A 17,208-nucleotide genomic window follows, 5' to 3' on the forward strand; every position below is an offset into this window, starting at 1 on the left:
CGGACAAATTTTGAGCCAAAGCTACTTTCTAAGTCCGCCGGACTTTATGATGAAAAAGTGCGCTGGAGCCCACACACGATCGAATTGTCTGGCGTACTGTGGTCCGGCGGACCGATCGTGTGTACACGGCATTAGTATAGCGTTCAGCCCCATCCAGCTGCAACCTGCAATAGACATTAACAGGCAGTCTGGAGCAGGGCTGGTTGCTGCACCTGTCCTTCCTAGGCGCATTAAAATGCCAGGAGGGTCGCACTGCAGCTGGATAGCCCAACATACAAGGGGACTTAAGGACTGGATTTAGAGACTATTATGTAACGTTCATGTAATAGATCTTTTGTCCCTGAAAACTGTTTTCTTAGATAAAAAAAAACATTGTTGAAGTCCAGCTGCAGTCTAGGGATTTTCTACTCTTCCAGTTTCCTTAGGTAATGTGTAAATTATCTTTAGGATTGTAAAAAATGAATTTATTGATTAAGGCTGAAGTTTAGTTAACATTTATTGCTGGGACATAGGTTCACTATTATTACGTATTACCTCAACTGAAGTGTATTCCACTTTCTGATTGATCCATAGTGTAGAAAAGTTCCCTGCAGTGATGACAGGTCCTCTTCACAGCCCTGACTGTCCGGTGCTGTGGGGGGATAACTTTCTTGGCTTTAGTATCGCAATACATTAACCACTTGCTTACTGGGCACTTAAACCCCCCTCAGTCCCAGACCAATTTTCAGCTTTCAGCGCTGATGCACTTTGAATGACAATTGCGCGGGCATACAACACTGTACCCAAATGAAATTTTTATCATTTTTTTCCCACAAATAGAGCTTTCTTTTGGTGGTATTTAGTTACAGCTCGGAGTTTTATTTTTTGATAAACAAACAAAAAAAGATGCAAAAAAAAATTAAAAAAAATCATGTTTTAATAGTTTGTTATAAAATTTTGCAAACGGGTCATTTTTCTCCTTCATTGAAGTGCGCTGATTAGGCGGCACTGATAGGCTGCACTGGTGGGCACTGATGGGCTGCATTGGTGGGCACTGATAGGCTGCACTGGTGGGCACTGATAGGCTGCACTGGTGGGCACTGATAGGCATAGTTAAGGCGGCACTAATAGGCACAGATAAGGCGGCACCGATGGGCACAGATAAGGCGGCACTGATGGGCAAAGATGGGCACAGATAAGATGGCACGGATGGGTGGCACGGATGGGTACGGATGGGCACCACTGATAGATAGGACTGATGGGCACTGATAGGTGGCACTGATAGGTGGCTCTGATAGGTGGCACTGCTGGGCACTGATGGGCGGCACTGCTGGGCACTGATGGGCAGCACTGATGGGCGGCACTGGGGTGCAGCACCTTTGAGGCAGATTGTGGGCACTGCTGGGTGGCACTGTGGGTGGCACTGCTGGGTGGCACTGTGGGCACTGCTGGGTGGCACTGTGGGCACTGCTGGGTGGCACTATGGGCACTGCTGGGTGGCACTGACGGGGGGCACTTACTTTTATTAAGTGGGGCACTGCAGGGGGCAGGTGGGCACTGTCAGGGGGCAGGTGGTCGCTAGCAGGGCTGGCCATGATCGGGACTGATGTCCCGATCACGGCCGCCGGTGATCAGCTTTTTTTTTTTCTCCTCGCGCTGACAGTGCGAGGAATAATAGCCGATTACCGGCTCCGTTATATCACATGATCAGCTGTCATTGTCTGACAGCTGATCACGTGATAAGGGGTCCGGATCGACCCCTTGCACGGATCGGTGATCAGGCGAGTCTCATGGACTCGCCGATCACAGAGCGCGCCGTGCGTGCCCCTCAGGGGCCGCGCAGGGCGCTCGTACACGGGACGACGTCAATAGACGTAGTCCCGGAAAAGGAGATCCGCGCTGTAGCCGTCAATTGACTATAGCGCGGATCTCAAGTGGTTAAAGAAGTTTAGAAGGCCACCTGACTCTTTCTATCCTTCCCTCCCCTGTTTTCACAGAATGCAACATGTTCTATGAATGGAGGAGAGGATCCTGCCATTCATCTGCCTCTCCTGCATTCATAGAATATGTTGTATTCTGTTAAAAAAAAAAAAGGACTTTTCTGAATGAAGAGAGGACAGAAAGGGCGGTGGCTGAGTTGGGATGTCTTCAATGTCCTGCAATGTTAGAAAAGAGAAAATGGAACGAAACCATTAAAAAAATTGTGAACGGGCAGCTCTATTGCAGAGGAGACATGCAATGTCTTTTCTACAATAAGACAAACGTACCTGCCTGCTCGCAGTTTTCTGATAAAGGTCCTCTGATGAGCTGTGCATGTATTCCCAGCACACAGTGGCTGTGCTGGAAAAAGTGACCTCCTGGTGCATGCACAGGCCATCCCCCGCTAGCCAATGAAGTGGCAAAAGCCCGGCGCCGCGGAAATAAACTGAGCAGAACATGACAATGGCCATGGAGAGATGTAGCTTCTGCAGTGCTGGAAGTTCAGGGCTTGTCATCACTGCAGTCAACAGCTGTACACTAGAGAGCAATCAGCAGGATGTGAAATACACTACATTAAGACCTCTTTCACATTGAGCCATGGGCGCTAAAGCGCCGCTCGTTTTAGCAGTGCTTTAGCACTGTTTAAGCTGGCGCTTCCAAATCGCCCCAAAGATGCTGCTTGCAGGACTTTTCCTAATGTCCCGCACCTACCCAGTGTGAAAAGACACACTGAAATGAATGGGAGATGGTTTTCAAGTGGTATTTATAGTGGCGTCACTAGGGTTGGTGTCACCCAGTGTGATAAAACATGGTGTCACCCCCCCTCCATCAACTATAGTCACCCCCTAGTACAGACCCCCCTCCACTAAGTATAGTCCCCCCATCCCTAAGGGGTCCTCTGTCAGTGCAGACCCTCTATAAAGTATAAACCCCCTCCATCAGTATAGACCACCCCCCTCGGTACAGACCCCCTCCTTCAGTATAGACCTCCCCCTCCCTCAGTATAGACCTCTCCCCCTCAGTATAGACCCCCCTCCACAAGTACAGATCCCTCAGAACAAACCACCCCCCTCCATTAGTACAGACCCTCCCAGAACAAACTACCCCTCTCCATTAGTACAGACCCCCCCCAGAACAAAGTACCCCTCTCCATTAGTACAGACCCTCCCAGAGCAAACTACCCCTCTCCATTCGTACAGACCCCCCCAGAACAAACTACCCCTCTCCATTAGTACAGACCCTCCCAGAACTAACCACCCCCTCCATTAGTACAGACCCCCCAGAACAAACTACCCCTCTCCATTAGTATAGACCCCCCAGAATAAACGACCCCCTGCATTAGTACAGACCCCCAAAACAAACCACCCCCTCCATTAGTACAGACTCCTCCCCCCAGAACAAACCACCCCTCTCCATTATTATAGACCCCCCAGAACAAACTACCCCTCTCCATTAGTACAGACCCCCCCAGAACAAAGTACCCCTCTCCATTAGTACAGACCCTCCCAGAGCAAACTACCCCTCTCCATTCGTACAGACCCCCCCAGAACAAACTACCCCTCTCCATTAGTACAGACCCTCCCAGAACTAACCACCCCCTCCATTAGTACAGACCCCCCAGAACAAACTACCCCTCTCCATTAGTATAGACCCCCCCAGAATAAACGACCCCCTGCATTAGTACAGACCCCCAAAACAAACCACCCCCTCCATTAGTACAGACTCCTCCCCCCAGAACAAACCACCCCTCTCCATTATTATAGACCCCCCAGAACAAACCACCCCTCTCCATTAGTATAGACCCCCCAGAAAAAAAACACTCCTTTCCATTAGTATAGACCCCCAGAACAAACCACCCCCCTCCATTAGTACAGACCCCCCAGAACAAACCACCCCTCTCCATTAGTATAGACCCCCCAGAAAAAAACACTCCTTTCCATTAGTATAGACCCCCCAGAACAAACCACCCCTCTCCATTAGTGTAGACCCTTCCAGAACAAACCATCCCCCCTCCATTAGTACAGACCCCCCCAGAACAATGATATAGCCGTGATCAGCAGCATAAACCAACCTCATCAGCAAGCCACCCCCCCCCCCCCCCTTCACAGCACCTCACCTAGGGCAGCGGAGGACACCGCCTCCACCCAGGACAGTGTGCAGCTGCCCAGGTGGAGAGCTGAACGAGACAGGCTTTGGCAGGAGTGAGAGACAGAGCAGGAGGAGGAGAACACGTGACAGGCACGGCCGCGGTGTTGGAGGTGTGTCCTGGCTGAAGAAAAAAATAAACTGCAAAAGAGTGCCAGGGCTTTCAATACCCTCAGGATGGTATCACCCCTCTAGCGGGTGGCAGCCCGGTATGCACCACACCCCCCACCCCTGCCTAGCGACGCCACTGGGTATTTAGAGGCTATTCCTAGCACTAAAACGCCTGAAAAATGCCTCAGTGCGAAAGGGGTCTAAAGGTAAGTAATGTAACTGAGCCTATATTGCAGGAAATTTTTTTTTCACTTCAACTTCAATGGATATCTATGGTCACAGCATACATTTTCGTTTTATAATAGCAACACAAACAATAGTTATTTTTGACATTTCAATATAAGCTTATTTGAAGAATATCCTTTCATGATGTAAGTGCTGCCCTGTCTGCTGGCTGCCTCTTTCCACAACTTCCTGGATTCCTGGATTCCCAGCATGCTTTGCAGCTTCTCCTCTGCTGTTTACTTTCAATTTCTGCAGGCTACATATCCCATGGTATGTGGATTCCTGTACTGACTCCTCCTACTCAAACTCCTGCTCTCAGCAGCTCTGTAATTCAGAAGGCAGGCTCCGTGTAATGCGTGACACAGCTGTGACTACTCACAGGACAGAGGGGTTGATTTACTAAAGGCAAATCCATTTTGCACGGCAAGTGCACTTGGAAGTGCAGTCGCTGTAGATCCAAGGGGAAGATCTGAAATTAGGGGAAGCTCTGCTGATTTTTTCATCCAATCGTGTACAAGCAAAAATGCTGTTTTTTATTTTCCTTGCATGTCCCCCTCAGATCTACAGCGACTGCACTTCCAAGCTTGCCTTTAGTAAATAACCCCCATAGTGAATATGTGTGTCAGGAAAGGCAAATTCCTATGCGTAGACTGGTTTGTAGCCAAAATCACAGGTGCACATGCATGGCAGCCAGGAGGACTATTTAAACTGCACTAGGGACTGGTGTCAGTGCCATTTGGTCTATTGGATTCCGGAAGTGTCTGAGTAGTGTATTTTCTAGTGTATAAGATGACCTTTTACACTAAAAAAAAACAAAAAAACGGCCAACCACCCGCTGGATGTCAGCCCTCTGGATGCTCACTGAATGTGCGGTAATACTGTATACATACAGTATAAACCACTGAGCCAATCCCGGTGAGTGATGTATTTGTAGCGGATGACATTTTGGACAAAATGCCATACGCATGTAAATTTAGTTTTTTCCTCAGAACAATAAAGGTTCTGAGGGTTGACTATGTAGGTGGGCCTTAACACCAGTCTGGCCAGGCTGTGTTTAGAAGTTCTGCCTGGTCATGTGGACGGTGAGGTGCACATGACAGTCCAGAACCAGGTCTGGTTGGATGTTTGGGTATCGGCCTTCTCTGAGCCAATCAGTGGGAGTGCCAGGGCCCACTGAGGAGTATGGGAAGGGGGTACTTAAGCCGTGTGGGTCACGTGTTGAGGGAGAGGTGTTCGTGAGACCCGTGTGGTTCCAGGACCGGGGTAGCCCCGTGAGGGGTCCCGGTCACGGGGTGTTCGATCCCGCAACGTGTTCCTGTTAGTGGCCTCTGATAGACCTGTCTGGTCTGGGGTAGGGATCCGTCTGTTCCTGAGTCTCGGAACCTGCTGGTCCGAGGCGCAGTAACCGAGGGAGGATTCCGGGTGTGTTCTCGGCTTGGAGGGACACCACAGCTCATGGAAGTGACCGGGGCAGGACTCTTCGGAGGAGGGCCGGCAAGTGGCATCCTGAGAAGTGCCTGGTTACTGAGTTGGGAAGGACATTGGCGAATTCACACTTTTCCAGTACCATTGAGGAGACGGGAAACATTCCAGGTACGGCGGAAAAAGGTTCCTGTTCACCCTTAGTTGACTGATCGAGTTTGAGTCAACGTGCTGACTGCCATGGTCTCTGGCTAGAGATCTGTTCAGCTTTGAAGTACCCAGCTGCGAGTGGCTACTCTCTGGGTGGAAATAGAGACTTTGCTAGATCTGCAGTTCAAGGTGCCTGAGTTCTTCACCTGTGCCCTCTGTTCCCTAAGAGACTGTGTTATTTGAAGGTTCTTGATGCAAAATAAAACCTTTTAAAGAGGACTTCATCTGTGTCAGTGTTCAAGTCGTTGGGTATCAACCCTGGGAACCCCTAAACGTGGAACCGCAGGCCACGAGAAGGTAACTGGTAAGCCCATTAAGTCAAGGCCGCCCTGCAACGGGTTATGGCCACTACATATTCTATTAATGAATACTAACCTGCTTGGATCGGAGTAACAACCTCTGCCAAACTGAGCAGGCTACATACAGTAGCCTGCTCAGATTGGCTTTGAGAGTCAGAGGTGCCGGCTGATGATGTTACAGCCTCTGCCAATCAGAGCAGGCTTTGTATCCATTAATAGAATACATTGCTTGCCGTGATTGGCTCAGCTCGGTATACTGTATGTATATTGTGAGACAGTATGTTACCAAAGCCAATGAATGGTGTCCCAGCAGCGGTGTCTCCTTTACATCAGTTGTCCCCCAGTGGAGCCCCCCTTACATCAGGTGTCCCCCAGTGGAGCCCCCCTTACATCAGTTGTCCCCCAGTGGAGCCCCCCTTACATCAGGTGTCCTAGCAGCGAAGTCTCCGTGGCCATTACAGAAGACCAGAAGTACCAGGTCACTAGCCGAGGGGAACAAGAGACGGAGCTGGCCAGGTGGCTGCCAATAGAAATTGAGCTGCTGCCAACCCTCCACCCCGCAGCCTTTCCCACAACAGGTCACAGACGGGGTGAGGGGTCGGTGGCAGCTCAATTTCTATTCACCCGGCCAGCTCCGTCTCTTGTTTGTTCCCCTCGGCAAGTGACCTGTTAATTCTGGACACCCTCTTTAATGGTCCTGTGTACCATTATCATTGAAAGTGAAAGAAATCCCCAATTTTGGGTTTTCCTCAGAAAAGTGATAGGGGGGGAAATATTCCAACAGAAACACTAGTTCTGGTGACCTGGGGAACCCTAATGAATTCCCTTCATTTTCAAGGATTTCCACTCACTTCCTGTTTGGCTGTGGGGCAGGAAGTGAAGGAAAATCTTCACAATGGGACACAGATGGGGAAAAATATCTGACAGGGGTTATAACCCTCCCTTGCTCTATCCAAAAGGCCTATAGTTCTACTTTAATAGTTATGGTCTGTTCACAGTGGTGGAACTGGAAATGCTGCCCGACGCAGTCCTACCACACCTGGTGTGAATAAACTCTTAGGGGCACCGCCACGCATCTGCAAAAGGGTGTTTTTGTGCAATGTGATAACACATACTCCTGCAACGCACAATATCCCTGTGCAGTGGGTGCTAAAATTGTGCTAAACCACACTTCCATCATATTTCATCCTCCTCAAAGCCTGACAGAACCATCTCTGTGTGTGTGTGATACATATTCAGTGAGAATTCAGTACACATCCCAGTGCCAGCCACAAGATGGCGCTCCGTGCCACACCAGTGAGACCCCCCCAGTGCCCGCCAATGATGCAGCTGCGTGATATGACCATCGTGCTCTCCCCCCAACTCCTCCTCTCCCGCGCGTGCGCAGCTTGTGGTTCTGGGGGGGTCGGGCAGCGCTTCGGGCGGAGAGGCAGCAGGGGATGGAGAGGGAGTGACCCGGGGTCCGGCAGGGGATTCGGCCGGTAAGTGGGGATATGCTGCTGAAGGGGGCAGTGCTGGAAGTGGCAGATCACTATAGAAGGTGCTTGGTGTGGAGGAATGTGAGGCAGGCATGGAATAAGGCGATAGGGATGTATAGACAGAGCTGGTCCCATGTGTGGAGGAGGAGGGAGCCGAGCATGCATGGTTATGGCATGGGGTATGGGGAGTGCACGCTCAATGGATGTATATTGTCTATATCTCTACCCATGGATGTGTAGGTAGGTAGGTGGGTGGGTGCTGGTAGGTGGGTACAGTGTGTAGGTGCTGTGTATTAGTAGGTAGGTGCTGTGTGTAGGTAGGTGTGGGTGCTGTGTATATGTGTGTAGGTTCTGTGCTGTGTTTAGGTAGGTGGGTGCTGTGTATTGGTAGGTGGGTGCTGTGTATTGGTGGGTGCTGTGCTGTGTATTGGTAGGTGGGTGCTGTGCTTTATGTAGGTAGGTAGGTGGGTGCTGTGCTGTGTATTGGTAGGTAGGTAGGTGGGTGCTGTGCTTATGTAGGTAGGTAGGTGGGTGCTGTGCTGTGTATTGGTAGGTAGGTAGGTAGGTGGGTGCTGTGCTGTGTATATGTAGGTGGGTGCTGTGTATTGGTAGGTGGGTGCTGTGCTTATGTGGGTGCTGTGCTGTGTATTGGTAGGTGGGTGCTGTGTATATGTAGGTAGGTGGGTGCTGTGCTGTGTATTGGTAAGTGGGTGCTGTGTATATGTAGGTAGGTGGGTGCTGTGCTGTGTATTGGTAAGTGGGTGCTGTGTATATGTAGGTAGGTTCTGTGTATTGGTAGGTGGGTGCTGTGTATATGTAGGTAGGTGGGTGCTGTGCTGTGTATTGGTAAGTGGGTGCTGTGTATATGTAGGTAGGTAGGTGGGTGCTGTGTATAGGTAGGTTCTGTGTATTGGTAGGTGGGTGCTGTGTATATGTAGGTAGGTGGGCGCTGTGCTGTGTATATGTAGGTAGGTGGGTGCTGTGCTGTGTATAGATAGGTGGGTGCTGTGCTGTGTATATGTAGGTAGGTGGGCGCTGTGCTGTGTATATGTAGGTAGGTGGGTGCTGTGTATAGATAGGTGGGTGCTGTGCTATGATTACCAGGAGTCTCTCAATTTACACACCCAGCTGCCTGCTATGTACCAATCCCCCAATCTCTGCTCCTCCACACTCAGGCAGGGCTCCATTGCTGGGCACAGAGGTGTAGGAAGCCAGAGACGGGGTGTGTCGGCAACATGGAAGAGGTTATAGAAATAGTGACAGGTATATTGGGTAGGATTTGGAAATGACAGTCACATGGCTACAATAAAGATCTCCTCCGATTGGATAGAACACTAGAGTGCCCATCTGTAACCCATTGAGGTGTGATCTCCACCACACCACTGAGGGCTCATCCACTCCACAGGCCTGCGCATTGCATTATTTCTATGGTGTTCTAATGCATTGGTGTGCATTTTACATACGTTGCTTTTTTTAAAAAAAAATACTTTTGTTTGCATTTACGTTTGGGTGCATTTGGACGCATTGCACTGAATAAAAAAAGTACAGCAGTATTTTTAGTTTGCTATAGGGGTATTCTGAAGGCAGGAGGAGCCAGAAGCTCCAGCTGGAGACCCCAGAAGAGGAGCTTTGGGGCCGCTCTGTGCAAAACCATGAAAGTCGTTAGAAAATTCCACTTGTTTTTAACATTGCAGTTTTAAAAATTAATCTAATTTCTGAACGAAAACCACATATACTGTCAAATTCATTCAATTGAGAAAAGTTTTCTGTTCTGCTTCGTTCTCGAAATGAAAATGTTGGAAGGAAAAATGCATTCATGTATGGCCAGCATAAGTGACAGCAGGAACACATAGCTTGTATCCAGCTACCTGCCTATGACAAGGCAGTCTGTCATGCATAATATGATAGTACAATTCTGTCTGAAAATCTGCAGAACAGTGTTATAGGTGTTTTAAAGAAAAATGTATTCAAAGAAAAACATATTTCTTTTTTTAACTCCGAGTCTGATGATAGGTACCAGATTCCACCTCTAATACACACATCTCTTCTGGAATTCAATATCTTGCCCCCTAACCATATAGCACTACTGCATAGTAATTTTCAAGAAAAAAAACTTTTTTTTTTTAAACTTTACATATTGACTAAATATACACCAATCTTTTTGCGAGGTTTTTATCCGATTAAATCAAAACAATAATTGGCCAAATAAACGATTATGAAACGAATTGTTAGTTGCTGCCCTACGCAACTTTGAATCTGACATCCCAGTGCAACTTCGGGACGACTTGCATACGACTTCCTCAAGAGCCCTTTCACACTGACAGTGCGGCCGCATTATCGGTAAAATACGCTAGTTTTAGCTGCGCTTTACGTAGTACTTTTCAGCCGCTAGCTTGCCCGAATAAAAGGATAAAAGCGCCCGCAAAGCACTGCTGCCGAGGCACCCAAAGATGCTGCTTGTAGGACTTCCTGCCAGCGCAGTGCCCCAATGTGAAAGTACTCTGGCTTTCACACTCGGACTGCAGTTTATCAGACGCTATTTTTAGTGCCAAAGCGTCTGAAAAAGAGATCCCCCCCCAGCAGGTGGATTCGCTTGACAGAGTTCGCCCCATCTCAAAGAAGTCTTGGGGCTCGTTTACACTTGCTTCGCATTAAAGCACCTACCACTTCAGCATGCTTTTATGATGTTTTTGATGCTTTAGTGAAGTTTTAGTGATGCTCCTTTGAAGCTTGGTAGGTGCTGTGTGTGTGTGGATAGCTCATACCTGCAATTTCTCCAAAACAAAGAAACTAAAGCTGAATTAAAGCCTCTTAAAAGCTTTAGGTGCTTCAAGTGAGCTTTGCTATTGACTTCTATGGAGGCTTTGAAGCACCACTAAGGGCTAGTTTATACTTCCTTCAAAACATGGCTTCAGACACGCTTTGTTAAAGAGGAAGTAAACCCTGATGGGTTTACTTCCTCTTTCATTCCCTGCAAAGGTAAAGCATAATGGACTACTATGCAGTAGTCCATTATGTGTCACTTACCTGACACAGGAGCCAGCGAAGTCACCGCTGTCCCCTGTAGTCCGGCGCATCCATCTTCTCGGTGGGTCTCGCCGCTCCGCCGCAGGTAGCTGCCATAACCCTGGTATCCCTGTGTTCGGCTGGTAGTCCGGTACAAGATACAAGTGGTCTTTGTGGCGGATTCGCTGCGAGATCACTTTTATCGGTGGCGGGGTGAGGGCCCCTCCCGCTGCTATCCAGTTCCCTCCGCCAGTTACCCGAGCCATCGGCAGTGGCAGAGGCAATCAGATCCTTCCTGTGGCTGGGCATGGAGACGAGTGAGGAGAAGATGGCCCCCCACCCGTCTCCATGACACTGCAGGGTGGAAGCGACATCAAAACTTCACTTCTGCCTTAAGCTCTTAAAGGACCCTTTTTTTTTTTTTTTTATTATTTTACATTTTTTTTTTTATTGCATTCTAGTGTAAATATGAGATCTGAGGGCTTTTGACCCCAGATCTCATATTTAAGATGTCCTGTTATGCTTTTTTTTTTTTTTTTTTTTTCCTATTACAAGGGATATTTACATTCCTTGCAATAGTGATAAAAGTGACACATTTATTTTATTTTATTTTTTAAACAGTGTCAAAATAAAAGGTAAAATAAATAAGAAAAAAAACCTTTTTAAATGCGCCCCATTTCTCCAAGCTCACGTGCAGCAGCAAACGCATACCTGAGTAGCGCCCGCATATGAAAACTGTGTTCAAACCACACATGTGAGGTATCGCCACGATCAGTAGAGCAATAATTCTAGCCCTAGATCTCCTCTGTAAGGCAAAACATGCAACCTGTAGAATTTTTTTAAATGTTGCCTATGGAGATTTATTAGGGTAAAAGTTTGTCGCCATTCCACGAGCGGGCGCAATTTTGGAGCGTGACATGTTGGGTATCAATTTACTCAGGGTAACATTATCTTTCACAGTATAAAAAAAAATTCGGCCAACTTTACTGTTTTCTTATTTTTAATTCAAAAAAGTGTATTTTTTTTTTTTAACTGCGCTTGTAAGACCACTGCGCAAATACGGTATGATAGAAAGTATTGCAACAACCGCCATTTTATTATCTAGGGTGTTAGAAAAAAGAAATGTATAATGTTTGGGGGTTTTAAGTAATTTTATAGCAAAAAAACTAACTGTTTTTAACTTGTAAACACCACATCTAAAAAAAGAGGCCCAGTCTTAAAGTGGTTAAGGGACCAGAATATGAATTTTTACTTTTTTGGGTTAACAAACACTTTAACTTTAATTATAAAAAATAATAATAATTATTCAATAATGTCATCAAATCAATAACACTTGCTGTCATGACTTTCAGCTATCGCTCAATTCTGCCAGTGATTCTTTTTTGCTATCGCTTTTTTCTAGCTGGTCTAAAACCGCTTTTGTCGCAAAGGGATGCTTTTTGGATGCTATGGACAATCTCAAGTTTAATAAAATCTCCCCTCTCCCCTCCCCCCTCTCTCTCCAGGGCACTGGACTAAGCATTAGGGACAAAAGGGATGTGAAATTATTTGATACAGTAATCTTACAGATTACAATGTACTGTATGTTATGGTTTTTGCACTTTTTGAATTTACCACCGGGCTCTGCCCCCCATGTGTTGCGATGCTCGCAGGGAATGGAGCCCGGCACACTACATTGGGCAGAGGACAAGGTAAGTATCTTTGCCTGGATCCTGCGATGCAATCCCGAGTGTGGCTCGGGGTTACCACTTTTGGTAGTGAAAATTCACCCCGAGCCACACTTGGGAATTCTGTTAGGAAGGTTAAAAGGGTTAAATCGGGTGACTAGAAGGTGACATATTGCGTCATCCTTGCCTGTCAACTGCACTCTGATAAGTGATTCAAGTGTAGATCGCTTTTCAGAGCTGAGGCCATCCTTGATGCAAGTATAAACTAACTGCAGTCAAGGCATGTCCCACGCTACAACTGCATGTTCCCAAGGGGTGGGCTGCTCATGACGACATTGGTGAGACATGGGCATGTTTGGCAAATTGGTGGAAAGGGGATATTGGATTGGTTATGATGGAAACAAATGGCCTGAATTCATGGTTGCCCCCACACTGCATGGGTTATGCTCTTTTAGGTCTAAGTGGCCATAAAAGCAATGTATCCACTTTTCTACTGCTCTAGCAGTGGACTGGCCCTTGGCACCTTCATGTCCATTGCAGGGCTGATGTGGGCCCACCAAAGGGTAGGAGAAAAGAAACATGGAGAAAACTTTTGGCAGTCCCCTAGATATAAAAGCGCATAACCCTTGCAGTGCCGGGGCAGTCCAACTGCAAGGGAAAATGTTTAACTTCTCTGGAGTTCAGCTTTTAGTGGATGTTTGAGTGTTTCTTTTTTTGATAATTGACCTTCATTACAAACATATGGTAACAATACAGCAAGAAGTCTGTGCCACTCCTTTATCAAGACCTGTCTCAGTGATGTTATACTGAGTCTGTCACTGGTAGTTCAGTCAGTTCTGGCCCCCACCATTGCCCATTGAAATATAATGAGACTCTTAAATTGTTTCTTTATCATAGGGTATTGTAGAGTAGATTTAAATCACAACTGGAAGACATTTAGTGTGCCAAGGCATGAACTATTGCCATGTTTCATTCTTCAAGAAAGCCGAGTTTTTTTTTTTTTTTTTTTTGGTTTATTTTTTTTTCTCATTGCTGCTTATTTTCTGCTGCCTCTTTGCAACTACTTTGGTCTGTCTCATTTATGTGAATGAATTAGCATAGCAGTTGTATGGCATTACTTAGTACAGGTTTCCTAATCATGAAAATGGTGCACCATGTCTGAGCAGTGAGCATCCACACGGCCACTTACAGTCTGTCTCCACTGGAACTACATGGAGTACACTGGAGACAACGAAGGATAGGAGTTGAGGGAGGAATAAAGTGTTGTGTGTGTTTGTGTGTGTATAATGTGTGTGTGTATATATTTATTTTTAGTGCTGCATGATTCTGGCATATATATAATTCTAATTTTTCTCCTTGGTGGATGCAGCATCAGTCCAAGTCTGCACGTTTGCCCCAGCACCACTAAAACTGAGAACCGAGAGGTCGAACACCGCCAATTGCTCCCTGACTGTCAGTCACCGCTGTCTTCTCTGCTCTCTCTGGAGCGCTAGGCTGTGTCGGGGGTGGGAGCATCCGGCTCAGGCTCTGAGAGGCTGAGCTGGGTGTCAGTTCAGGGATATGGGTGGATCCCGACTTCCTTGTCGCAATCCTTCCCGAGCCTAGACCCGTTCTGTGACATCAGCGGACTTCAGCCTGCTTTCTGCTGAAAACGGCTCACAGGAGTGCAGAATGAACTGCACTCTTGTGATCCACAGGTGAAGTACAGTCAAATGAGCTTTGGCTCTACTTCTCCTTTTAAGTTCCTATTTATATACAGTATGTGCACATAAGTTATACAGTAGATGCATAAGGAATGGCAATATATAGAAAGTAAAAGCCTGAACAATAGGACATAGATTTTTGTATCAGTATTCTAGTACTTTTATGAGTGCTTCCCAAGAGGACAGGTTTGCAATGTTTCAGTTTAAGCCCCTGTTCACATCAGTGTGATTTGGCAGGTCTAAATTGTATAACAAGTTGCACCCTATTCTCAGCAATGGGACCGTTCAAATCTGTGCATGCCGACTTTGTTGCCATGCTGATTTGAAAAAGTGTTACCTGCACTATTTTTAATGTGTGTGTTTTTTTTTTTTTTTTTTTTAAGCTGCGACTTGCATAGACACTTGTGCATGAAATAGCACAGATGTCAGCCAAGTCACACTTGAAGTTGCATTGATATGCGGCTTTGAAATCGTGCAATTCCAAGTAGTAGTGTGAACATTGATTATACCTTTTTATAATCTTGCATATCGGAAACCTAAAGCTGCCCATAGATGATCAAAATGAGTCCAGTTCATCAAGGTCCGACCAAATTTTAATCCATCCTTCTGACGTTCGACTTCTGTTTGTCAGTGTATTTTGACAGAGGAGGAATCTGGCTGTCTGAATACGATGTCCCAGCGAGGAGGATTCCTCCCTCCACTTCTCTCCTGTGGATAGGGGAATCCTTTCAGTTATCAGCCCTCTGGAATATATGGTTAGTCTTAGAAATTGTTTATATTATTTTAATCCCAAAAACAAACATTTATTATATTGCCGTTTTATCAATTCTTAGATTTGATGGCTGCATTGATTTTTCTCATCCATTAGGCTGGCTTTGTTCTCTTTCCATCTGGTGATCCAGATAGTAAGTCTGTTTGTTTTTCAAAAGCTCAAGTTCTCCAGCAGAATGTATCAGTTACAGAGATGAAACAAACCTTTTAACACCTCCAGGGGTGCTCACAATACTCAGTTTTTTTAATGTAAAACCCTTCAAAAGAAATACATTGTTTGCTATAACTGCTTATAAAGTATTATCTGGAGTTTGGCTTCTATTTGTTTTGTATCGAAATCTGCTGGAACATCTAACGCTCCCCTCCCCCAGACTGACAATGCTGCTGTCCAGAGGGTGCCTCCTGTTCTCATTCATCCAGAGTGGTGTCTGTACAATACAGTAGGCATGTTACTGGTCAGATCACTAGATGAAAACAGAGGGGAGAGACAAAAAAAAAAAACGAATGCAGCCTCCACATCTAATGATCGGTCTGCTGTGATATACAGTATATTACATTTTGGGTTTAATACTGCTTTAAGGTAAGGGCAGGTTCCTATTCTGGCTTCAAAAGGTGTTATTGAACTTTCCAAGTAGAGGGTGGGCGGCTTACATATGAATTGAACACAATCACCCAGCTTCACCAGCACAATGTATTGTTTGTTCTGAACTCTCCAGGCTACCCCTTCATGCATACCTAGTACCCTGATTTATCATCTTATGAGCCCCTCCCCCACACACAGCACCACCAGATCCCATCTTCATGATTCCAGCAGTCAGGGGTCCCCTGTGGATTCCAGATGTGCAGAGCTTGGCTCTGGCCAGGACAGTCCTGGTCTTAGCACAGCACTCGGCTTGTTTAGATAACCTTATGATTCTGGCCTTGTGTGCATATTGTAGACACCATGGACACCAGATTACGTCTTCGTTTTATGGACTCTTTGATCGTATGCTTCTGTTTTCTGCCTTGAAGTGCTTTTAGATGCAGTATATAGTTCTTAGCTCAGCACATGAACACTTTTATTTTTTTTCCCCTCAGTATGTCATGTGTTTTATATGGTCCACTCCACTTCTATGTTTCTATCTTAAAGTGTTATTAAACCTCCCAGGTTTTTTTTTATTTTATTAAAATAACAAACATCATATTTAGCTGCTCTGTGCAATGCTTTTGCACAGAGCAGCCCTGATCCTCTTCTGTGATCCACCATTGGCACTCCAGGCTCCTCCTCTTCGGCGAGTGCCCCCACGGTAAGCCACTTTCCATTAGGACACCCATGCATGCTGACTCCTGAGCCGCCCTGTCTGTGTCTATTGATACAGAGCAGGCAGCTCAGCCCCCCTCTCGCTGCTATCAATCTGCCCAGTGAGGAGGAAGACAGTGGTGAGAGCCTCTGCTCTCGTGCATATTGCTGGATCAGATCAGGCTCGGGTAAGAATAGTAAGGGGAGGAAGATGGAATGCATTGAGGTGAAAAACCTTAAAGTGATTGTAAAGCGACTTTTTTATTTTATTTATTTTTTATAAGTAACAAACTTCGTACACTTTCCTCCACTGTGCAGTTTATTTTGCACAGAGTGGTCCTGATCCTTGACTTCTGGGGTTCCCTGGCGGTGTTGGTAGCTCCTCTCCGCATCGTACTACCCCCTAAGGGAAGCGCTGCCCTGGAGGGTTATCTTGCGGGCGCGCTCCCGATTCCAGCATTTGCGTCCATAGACACTGAATGCCGGACCTGCGTCATTGGATTTGATTGACAGCAGCGGGAGCCAATGGCTGCTCTGCTATAAATCTATCCAATCAAGAGCCGAGACAATGGGCAGAGGGGAAGAGAGTGTCTCCGGTAAATAAAGATGAAAGTGAGTAAAATGGGGGGGGGGGGCGGGGGGGCTGGTCAGTGACGGAAGTTTTTTTTCACCTTATTAATGTATAGGTTTTTTCAACTTAATGCATTTCTGAAAAATGTTCAGCTGCAAGCAGTGTAGATCCGATACAAGTCCTCGATCACACAGGGTGATGACATGCATGCCTGCACAGGGATGCACAGGTGCTGCATGCATCCCTGTGATGGTGTTCCAATGTTCTCCACTGGGGCACATGGCTGCACAGACACAGCCACTCTGTCCCCATATGACCTGCCTGTGGGTCCCTGAACTCGCCCGTGCATGTGCATTTGGGGA

General features: G+C 46.7%; 1 protein-coding gene across 2 annotated transcripts in view; it reads left to right on the forward strand.

Moving 5' to 3' along the window:
* Positions 1–7,742: 7,742 nt before the first annotated feature.
* Positions 7,743–17,208, forward strand: part of TLN2 (talin 2) — a 430,025-nt gene continuing 420,559 nt past the window's right edge. For both annotated transcript variants that reach the window (XM_077472779.1, XM_077472780.1), the window contains exon 1: positions 7,743–7,852. The gene's annotated coding sequence lies outside the window, so the exon portion shown is untranslated. The remainder of the gene's footprint in view (positions 7,853–17,208) is intronic.

The sequence above is a fragment of the Lithobates pipiens genome, unplaced genomic scaffold (genome assembly GCF_037356315.1).
Source record: "Lithobates pipiens isolate NorthernLeopardFrog02 unplaced genomic scaffold, aLitPip1_a1.2 Scaffold_8, whole genome shotgun sequence".
In the NCBI taxonomy this organism is placed as follows: domain Eukaryota; kingdom Metazoa; phylum Chordata; class Amphibia; order Anura; family Ranidae; genus Lithobates; species Lithobates pipiens.